Source organism: Elgaria multicarinata, chromosome 11, assembly GCF_023053635.1.
Source record: "Elgaria multicarinata webbii isolate HBS135686 ecotype San Diego chromosome 11, rElgMul1.1.pri, whole genome shotgun sequence".
Taxonomy (NCBI): domain Eukaryota; kingdom Metazoa; phylum Chordata; class Lepidosauria; order Squamata; family Anguidae; genus Elgaria; species Elgaria multicarinata.
Window position 1 is genome coordinate 7,752,073 of NC_086181.1, and position 10,479 is coordinate 7,762,551.

Sequence of the window (10,479 nt, forward strand, 5' to 3'; positions counted from 1 at the left end):
CAAGCCCCTTTCTTGGACCTAGAAGCAGATGCCATGGGGGACGGGGTGCGTGGGTATCTTTCTGATCCTGTCTTCCTGTTGTGTCTCTGTTCCTGACAGCGGGGAATTCTCCAACGATTTCTGAGTAGGTGTCACCATTGGCAAGGATTGTAGAACAGCTTCTTTTTCTCCCCCCCCCTCCGTGGTTTTGTTTGTTTTGTGTTTCCGCCCTGCTACTGCAAGGGGCAAGAGCATCACCTGTGTTGGCAGCCTGGCCCCATTTTGCATCCTCCACAATGCCCCGTCCACCTAGCGTCATTCTGACAGGGGCTTCCGTTTTTCTGCCTCATTCTCAGGGCATGTTATCATTCATTTTGAATGTGTGTCGGTGTTGTCTTTGACTCTGAGGTGGCTGAGGGCACTGCCCGTATTTTCCTTTCTCCCAATATCAGGAGCTGGGAAGCAGCAGTGGGAGGGGGCTGTGGGACCCATGTCCACTGTAGGAATAGACTGCTTGCCTCTGGTCTGGTCCTAGTGCTGCGTGGACCATTTCTCCCATGAAGATTTCAACCATTCCCGTTCAATTTGATAGAAAGGAAATTGCTTTTGGGGGGAAATTCAAGAAGACATTTAAGTGAGATTCGCATGGATTTGGTTAAGAGTTCTTGTGCTTCCCTTACTTATGAGATGGCCGAGGAGTGTGTGTTTGGGAATGTCATGTTTTTCATTTCACAGTCACCTCTCTGACAGCCTGTAGCCTCCTTGGCTTCCCACACTTCCTGCCCTGGGGAAGGCATCATGAATTGATTCCTCCCACAAGGCGTTTTCAGATCAGGAAGTGCAGGCAGCCTGGGGAACTGCAGAGCAATGCTGAGATGTGCAAAAGAAAGAAAAATACAGGCAGTAAGACAACACCAACACACATTCAAAATGAATTATAAAATGTCCTGAGAATGAGGCAGAAAACTGGAAGCCACTGTGAGACTAATGTTAGGTGTGTGGAGTCTTGTGGAGGATGCAAGATGGGGGCCAGGCAGCCAACACAATTGACGCTGTTGCCACTTGCAGTAGTAGTGCAGAAAAAGCAAAACAAAACAAAAATAGGAAAAAAAGAATGAAGCTGTTCTACAACTCTTGGTAATGCTTAACTGTGAGAAATTGCTGGAGAATTTCTCCTCCCCCTGGAGAAATTAGGTGAAATTGTCCCAGTTTCTCTGCCCACAAATATCTGGTCTCTCTGGCCCCTCATAGCAATTCTTACATTCTTATATGCCCCCCTGAGTGGGGGGTCATTGTTTAAAACAAAGATCTGCATCTATGAATGCATTTATGAATAAAAATGGTAAAGGAATTTCCCCACTGGCAGGAACAGAGGCACAAAAGGGGGCAAGTATCAGAAAGATACTCCCCACCCACCCTGCATGCAAGTGGCATCTGCTTCTAGGCCAATGAAAGAGGCCTGATTGTTACCCCATTCATACTGATATAGGATTAGCATCTGATGAATGGAATCTTGGACAGACCTTTTACTCTCAGGATTTTCATTCGGAAGCATCAATTCCATGTTGAGCACAGAGTTGAGCCAACAGTTCTTTTCAAACCAATTCCGCTTGAACAGGGCGTGTGCAGCCTTGAGGAGGGGGTTCCTTTTATGGCTCCCCTCCTGTATTCATGGGCCTTGATGGGCTAACTTGGCTGTGGTGGTAGCAGTGGGCGGCTGAGTCTATCCACCCTTTCAGTGTCCCACAATTCCTCCGAGGAACATGAGCTCGCATAGGATTTGGATTAGGGATTTGAGACAGGGGTAGGAAAAAAGAACTGCAGATATTTGGGACTTCAGCTCAAAGCATTCTCGACCATTAGCTGTGCTGGCAGGGGCATCTGGGAGTTGAAGTTCAAAATACCTGGACTTCTGCCATCTGTCTGGGCCACTTGTCTTACAATGAAGCTGCATGGGGAATACGGTCTGCAGGAGAGGCCCTTTCGGAGGGTGGCATTAACCACAGAGGCCCATTTGCTGGCCACACGTGGAAGTGTTTTCTCCTGCACTGTTCCCGCATCGAGGAATGGGTTCTCTCAAGAACTCTATTGGCCACTGCTCCCTGGGCCTTGGTAAGGGCAAAATTACTGGCATACTTCTAAGAATCAGCAGCCTGGAAACAGGACAAAAGATAAACAAAAGACACCCAACACATGAAAGAGAATGAGCAGCATTAATTGCAGGACAGGAGCTGGGAAGAAGAAATGTTTAGTTATGGGACTAGAAACCTACACCAAGCAGGATAAAACAATTTGATAACGTTTTGAAAACAGTATATGTAGTGTGTCCTGGGCCTGAACAGTTGTCAAAACCATTATAAACTGTTTTAAAGCTGTAGTGTAGATCCTGCTCTGGTTTAGGGTTTTGTGAGTCAAGCTGGGTGGGAGGAAGAACTTCCCCTTGGAGAGAGAGAGCCCTAGATGCAAAACGGCCATCATTCTAAAAGATCAAAAACTCTCTCCCCCAAGATGCTTGTGCCACCAAATACACGTCAGTCGTGGAGATTTTCGGTGGCCTCAGCTGACTGCATTGTATGGGGCGAGAAGGAACTGCATGCCCCATTTCTCACTTTCCCCCTTCTCTCTTTTAGGCTGCGGAAGCTGCGAACTGCCTTCAGGACCGCCAAGGTCCAGCCAGCCAAGGCAGAGGGGAGCAGGTCTGCCAGGGGGTGTGCATCACCTGTAGCACCCCCAAGGCCCTTCTGGTGGCCCTGCTGCTGGAAGTCCAGAGTCCATCCGCTGGGGCTGAAACCTCTGAAGCAGAGGAAGGCCCTGGACCCGAGCTCCCTGCTCCGGAGGCTGGAGGCCCTGGCGGAGGACCAGAAGGCCGCATCAGAGGGTTCAGGTGAGGTGATGCCCACAGCTCAGGGGAAGGGCTGGTGGAAGGAGGAGGCAGGTCTGGGGTCCAAAGGCCTGAGAGGGAGGGAGCAGCCTGCCTTTGGAAGAGGGGAGGACTCACTCATTCCTCCTGCCATCTGCCCTGACTTCTCCCTCTTTACATCCACAGACACAATGGATTCGAGCACCTGCTTGCCTCCTGCCTTGACAGCGGAGGAACTGGCCAAAAGACTGGAAACTGTGAAACGTTTCGTACGAGATGTTCAGGCTGGAGAAAAGGTACAGCTACCCCCTTCCTCGCCACCCTTAACACAAAACCCTGGGTTTCCAGATCCCCCTGCACAGGTGCCGCCCACCTTCAGCCTAGGACCAGGCCCACTGCTCTTCGCTCCAGGGGGAATCCAGGAAGGCAGTTCCTGGGTTCTCTGAGAGCTTCTCCTACACATGGCAGCATGGAGGAGCTGATTTTCCCCATGGAAAAGCAGCCCATAGCCTATATAAGGGACGCCCTGACATGAAGGCCCAGAAGTGTCTTTCCATAATTAACAGCCTGATTCTTCCAATTTTCTAGAATTTTGAGAGCCTGGAGAAGGTCACTTTTCTCCAGGCCTTCATCTCCAGTTCCATGGCCACCCGGAGGAGCAGGGGGCGGGCGCTGGAGCTCCCCTGCTCCAAACAGGACTTGATGCAGGCAATAGCGGTGAGTGAGATGTAGCCCCTGCAATCCAGTGGGAAGGGTGGGTGAGGAGCCCTGAATCTCCAACCTGGGGCTTGAGAGGGCTTTGACTGTCATCTTTTCCCTTTTCCCTGTCGCCCTCTCCCAGGTGGCCATGGAGACCCAGCCCGGGGCAACTCTCCCGTCAGGCATCCTAGCTTGTGCCCTGAAGGCGATCTACCGTCTGAGGTATTACAGTGGCTTACAGAATCTGTCCTGGCTGGGGAATGGTGGGAGGTTTAGGCCTTTTCTCTTCCCCACCTTCCCCATTCTCTTCCGAGGTTGCTCTTGCTTGCAAACTGGAGCCAGGGCAGAGATTTCCAGGTTGGATCACTGGAGGTGGGTGGGAAAGTCCCGTGATCCGATCTCCTCCTTCCAGAGGAGGAAATCCACATTGCGTGGTGACCAGATACAGCCCTAGGCCCAGCCTGAACACCTGCCCTTCCCTCTCTCACTAGAACTGATTACTTTCCCTTTTCTCCTACCAGCCGAACCGGACCTGCGTTTACCCGGGACCTGGAGTCCGAGGTCTTACGGTTGGCTCTCCACGAGATCTTCAGCAACTCCAGGAGTGGAGCAGCCCCTCGGCATCAGGTAAATCCTGGCCAGATGCATTGGTCTTGGAGAAAAGACCATGTTCTGGGCCTGTGGTGCATGATCCCTTCTCCAACTGCGGTTGCAGAGATCAGCTTTGTGATCTGGGGGGCAGATGTCTGTGCTTCGGGGAAGGAGGGGAAGGGCTGAGTCCATGGAACCATTTCCCGAAGGAGGGTTCCTTGGAGAAGCAGAGGTACATGACTTTCTTTGGCCTCGGGGACAGAGGAAGGCAAAGCTTCCAGGCCTGCGGGCACATCTGACACTCTCATCTCTCTTTCCCCCCTTGCCCCTTCTTTGACCTAAATAAAGAGGGGGAGGGGGTGGATGGCCAAAACATGGTTGGGCTGGAGGGAGGCGACCTTCTTGCTCCAGGGATCTTTGGTGTGGCCTGAGCCTATTCAAGCCATTTTGCTGCAAGGTGCACTTTCCCCCACCTCTGTTAAAGACAAAGGGACAGTGTTGCTCCATTGACTTTGTTGGGGGGGGGGATGAGTAACTCATGGGCACACTGCGGGGTCTCGGTGGGCACCTGTGCATCCATGGGTGCCACATTGCTGACTCCTGCCAGAGCCTAATTTGCTACCTTGGCAGGGGAGATCCTTCAGTGACTACACCCTGGTCCAATGCTCTCTTTCTCTCTTTCCTTTCAGCACCTCTTCAAGCCATATGGGTATGAGATGGTAGAATTCATGCTGAGGGGTTTGCTCAGTGGAGAGCCAACCATGGGCCATGTGGTATTTTTATTGGAGGTGAGTGGGGATGCAGGAGAATTTTGGTTTTGCTCACAAGACATGTGAGGACACCCAATCGGGAGCCCCAGTGTGAGTGGGAAGATCCTGCATGGATTCTGAGCTGCTGCTTCCCTCCACAGCACATCCACTACTGGATCAGGTCCAAGGATGTTTTGGAGAGGTGGAGGGCCCTCATTGCAGCAACGAACCTCCTCGGGTTTGCCCTCCACCTCCGTGACTTGCCCGTGAGTATCCCCACCTGCTGGCATGGCAGCAGCCCTGAACTGGGACTGTAGGAGACGCCACAGAAGTGGACCCAAGCTGCTCTTGGAGGGAAAGGGAGCTCTTTTCTCCATATAATGAGCAGGGGTGGGGAGGAACCCGAATCAGGGCCACTGTCAGGGGGGCAAAGGGTTACAGCCCTTCCATCCCAATGCCAGGGTCCCATGGGAGTCCCCCTGAGGGCCTGTCGTACATGCAGTTTTCCAGGATGGAGGCCCATTGAGGGATGAGAGAGAGAGATCTAACTTGTTTTCTTTCCCTCTAGATGCCTGGAGAGGAGCCAGCCCTACTCCGGCTTTTGGGGGAAGTGAAGGAGCTCCTCCTTGATGGCAGGGAGGAGCTCCGGAAACAAGCTAAAGAAGCCCTTCCCCTGTACGAGGAGCTGCTCCGTCTCCAGAGGGGTAAGTTGGCTGGAAAGAGTGAAGATGGGGAAGAATGCAGAGGAAGCACAGCCTTCCCTGCCCCAAGAGAATTCAGGGATTTCTGCCCCAGCACCCTGAATCCTTCAGTTTTGGGGTCAGAGATTCCCCAATAAGACCAAACGACCTCTTTCACAAATCCCCCACTAGTACGTCAGTACTAAAAACACCCCCAATTAGTGGAGCTTTTAAATGTGACCTCTACAGTGGCCCCTGCCTTCATGTTTTAAAGCTACTCTCACTTTTCTGCTTTTCCATCCAGATGCCGTTATAATTGAGGACCTGGACTAAGATCTCTTTCCAGGTCCTCAATTATATTATCAGCATTAAGAAAGCCAACACTACGGCCAGGCAAGACAGCCAGGAAATTCAAAGGGTCTTCCAGATAAAGGAAAGTGCAGACGGTGAAGTGGAACTCTACAAGGCGAAAGTAGTGGCCAAAAGTTTTCTGCAGAAGTTTGGAGAAGACTTCGATGGAACCTTTGCCCATGTTGTGAAGTACAGAACCATCAGGATATTCCACCAGGCAAGACAGCCAGAAGATACAAATGGGTCCTCGAGATTATAAATAAATAAATGCAAAAGATGAAGTGGAGCGTTTTCTGCAGACATATGGAGAAGTATGGCATTAGAGCACCGGCAGAATATTCCCAAGTCTAGGAGCATCCAGAAAGATGTAAGCAAGGAACAGAGACATAAAGACAGCTTTTCTGTGTGGAGACGTAACAGAAGAACTGTTTATGGAACAACCTCCATATTTTACAAACCGCAAGAAAGGACTTCATGGACAGAAACAGGTGGCAAGATCATTTTACTGGTCCTCAGTTATGCTACCACCATCAAGAAAGCCAACTCTACTGCCAGGCAAGACAGCCAGGAGATACAAATCGGTCCCGAAGATTTAAAAAAAAAAAAAATGCAGACCAGACATGACAAGCAGCTCACCCAGAGAAGGAGATTTCTGGCTTTGAAAAGGGTGGCTGGATACTGAAAGGGTCTGTGGACGTTGAACAAAGATCGCCAGGTAGTAGCAGCAATCCAGAACTGGTTGGCTACATGGATGCAGCTTGGGCTGGCAACAGCTCCGACCACAAATCCACACCTGGAAACTTGTTCATGTATGGGGACTGGCCGGTCTCTGGGGCCAGCCAAGAACAGACCGCAGTAGATCTGTCATCCACAGAATTCGAATACATAGCAGCAGCAGAAGCATGCAGAGAATGAATGCGGCTGATACACCTTGGACTTGATGAACAGAAACCAGTTCAGATTAGTGAAGAAAAACAGAGCTGTATCAAACTTTCTCAAACGGAGAAAATTGGAGTAAATTACCATTTAGTGTACAATTTCGAAGAACACGGGATTACTGAGATGTATTACAATCGAACTGCAGAGATGAGAGTGGGCATCTTAAGCAAGCCACTACCAAGAGAACGCTTTGAGAGTTTGTCGTTCAAGATGAAGCTTCATGGCTTTTGCAGTCGACGTTGAGAAGGGAATATTTGCAATCTCGCCTGCAAGTTACAGGAAGGGGAGAGTTTGCCATTTAGCTAGTTAATGCATGGGCATCGCTAGCCATAGGAACTCTATAGCCTATGCTTAGCTTCCTGTTTCCTCCTTTTCGTTCCTCACCTCCCCCCCCCCCCGCCTTCCTCCATTGGTATGGGCACATGCTTCCTCCATCTCCTGCCGGTGTTGTAGAAAAGGACTGAACAAACTCTGCTTTGAACCCCTAAACGTTTCCTGCATATTGTAAATGCAAGAATACTCATAAGTAAACTATTTTCTAACTTTACCAAAAGAAGAGTCTTTTGTTTGTTTTTCTACAATAGGTTTGTGTGTGCCTGTGGGCTGGTAAGACTCTCTGGTTCGCTTTTGTTTTATCTCTGGTAGTTGCCTCGAAATGGGAGTGGCAGGACTCTAGAAAACCCATCCTTTTCCTTCTGCCCCTGGAGGAGAGATGAGGGAGGCAGCTGTGAACCATGGGGAGAAAAACAGCCACCTCTGAACTGTGTTTCAGCCAGGCTGCTGTGGCCCCTTGGAGTGCAGCAAGACTGGAAATCACAGCGTGGATTAGCTAGATTACTCTTTCTCTCTTGTTTCTTCTTTCTGTCATTTTAGTTTTTGGGTGCATACTTGCTATGTATCAAGTCCAAATTATTTGATTGCTATACAGAATTTATCCCATCTAGTCTGAATTGCTAACTTTTGTTTTATTTGATTTAATTGATACATTTTGAAACTAATTCTTCCCCCCCCCCCAAGTGACGTATTTCATCAATGCGTTATGGCCTGGGTCCATCTCTTTGCACAAACAAATCCTGGCAAGCTAACACAAAATGCCAGAATCTGTGCAAACTCTTATGATTAGCAAATCAAGGTGCACAGAAGAGCTTTTTAGCTCTCGTGGCAAGAACTTAATGGGTGCTGTTGGTAATTAGCTCTGGTCTCAATATGTAGTTCCATGATCAGTCCAAGCTAATAACTACGACCATGTCAGAGGTCTGAACAGCTGGGTTCCCCTCGTGCAATCCCTAGGATTTAAAGGAGTGGGCAAAGGGCGTGAATGGTTCCTGGCAGAAGTCATCCTAGGCTATCAAAGACCAGCACTCCAGAAAGAGCCCTAAATACAGAGATGCAGAGATTAAGCCCCACCTTTAAATCTTCCTTGCTACGTTAGCACTACATGGTTCAAGGCCTATGAAATCCAAGATTCAGGCTTTAGGTTCCAGAGTAAGAAGAGGCAGAGAGATTTTGATGGTCACAGCTTCCATTTCATGATCTCTAACCCAGAGGTGGATGAGAGCCATCAGCGGGGAGTGAAGGCACAGCCCTCCACAGAAGAGGAGGGTTTGGTTGACAAGGGTCTGGTTGTAAGAAAATGCACTGTCTAGTGAAAGCTTGTGCACTCAGTGTGGCAAAAACCTTCATCAGCAGTCAGGGCCTGCATGGGCTAAGGTTTATCCCGGGATCGTCCCAGGGTCATCCCTGTTCATGTAAATGACACACAGGATATCCCGGGAGCAGGCAGGGACGACCCTGGGATAAACCTTAGGTTTAGCTAAGGCCTAAGTGCAGGTTGGTGAGTGAGTGAAATGCAAGTACACTCATAGACCTGCACTTAATTACCAATAGTTTTGCTTCCTTTTCTGTGGTCTTCCTATTAACACCCCCATCTGTTCTCAGATGGTTGTTGTGCGGGTTTTTAACCAAATTGTTAGCATGTTCTTAAAGCATTCCATAACCTAGCCTCCTCTTTGATGCACTCATTTTCTACATGGAGGCAACTCTTGGTTGTTCTTGTTTTGTTTTTTTTCTTTTTAAATGAAGGAGCATTTATTTATTTATTTGTCACTGCCGAGGCCATCAGAAGGAGAGGAGGCATCAGCCAGGCACACGTCTATCATGCCTTGATGCAGCTCCACATCAGAGCCTCCTCCCTCTTGCTGCCAACTGTCACTGCTGAGGCCATCAGAGAGAGGGTAAAGAGCCGTTGTGCTATAACTTGCTAAACTTTGCAACTAAGAATCTAGTGCCTGAATTTGGTCTTTTCCTCCTCCCTCCTAATTCCTTTTCCTTTTGTGTTGTGTCTTTTAGATTATAAACATATGGGCAGCGACTGTCTTCTTTCTTATCTTTGTAAGCCATCTTGGGAACCTTTCTGAATAAAAGGAAACATAAAAGTGCTATGAATAAACAAATAAATATGACTACTAAATATTGTAATATTAACATTCATTAGTGTTACACTTTTCTATGAAGGGAAGACAGGAATCCTAGTTCTAACCATCTTCTTTTTAATTCCCTTCCTCAAACCTAGGAATAGGATTTTGAATTTCTGGATTCTAGTCATTTGTCTGACACATAAAGATCGCCACTGCAGAGAGAGACTTAAAAACAATATTTGAAAACAATTCTTAAAAATACTTAAATAGAAAAAGAGGTGGCAGTGGGTTCTGACGATCTGCTTTAGCCTGGTAAGAAGAAAATTATTGTTTGTTAAAGTTTGGAAGCAGAGAGGAAACAGTTAAAGCCAACAGTGAAGAATGGGTGCAGGAATGCAAAAAGCCAGCCTGAGAAATCCTTGCCAACCCATGTCGCTGGCATTTTAATTTCATGTGGATAAAGTCCAGAAAGGAAGAAATAATATATGAAAAGGAGGGAGAAGGGGGAGTTGTTGATGATGATGATGATAATAATAATAATAATAATAATAATAATAATAATAATAATAATAACTACTTAAATACTCACTGAAAGTCTTTGACCATCCAAAAGAATAATTATAATTAGAGCCATTAGTAACTGGATATTTCCTGCAGATGTTAGGAATTTAAAATGGATTCACGGGAATCTCTATTTTGTGGGAATGTTCTCCAGGTGGTTACTTCTGGCCCGGAGAAGGACTTATGTGAGCAGTGAGATGAAGCCATCCCATCCTGGCATCTCCACCTGCCAATTCAGAATACAGATACTGAGCTTTCCTCTGGCAGGAAGCACAAACAGCAGTGATTAGCCATCCCAGAATTCTTGGAGGTGACTTTTCTCAAAGTGATGATTACTAATTATATCTCTACTGGTAACTATTCATTTGGGATGATGATTACTAATTATATTTTACTGGTATCTGCTCATTCGGGATGTATTTCACTGGTATCTATTCATTTGGGATGACAGAGAAATATAGGATCCAAGTTGCAGCCTGGAGAAATGCAAGTTCCCCATTCCTGGTTTTGAAAAAGCCATCAAAGTCACAGGCAAGGTTTAATGAGGATGAGTTGGTCAGCAAGTTTTAGTAACATTCTTGGACGTACATAGTAGTTAAAGGCTGGGTTCAGACAACACGATAACCAACAGTGGTTTAAATAGTTGACTGTTG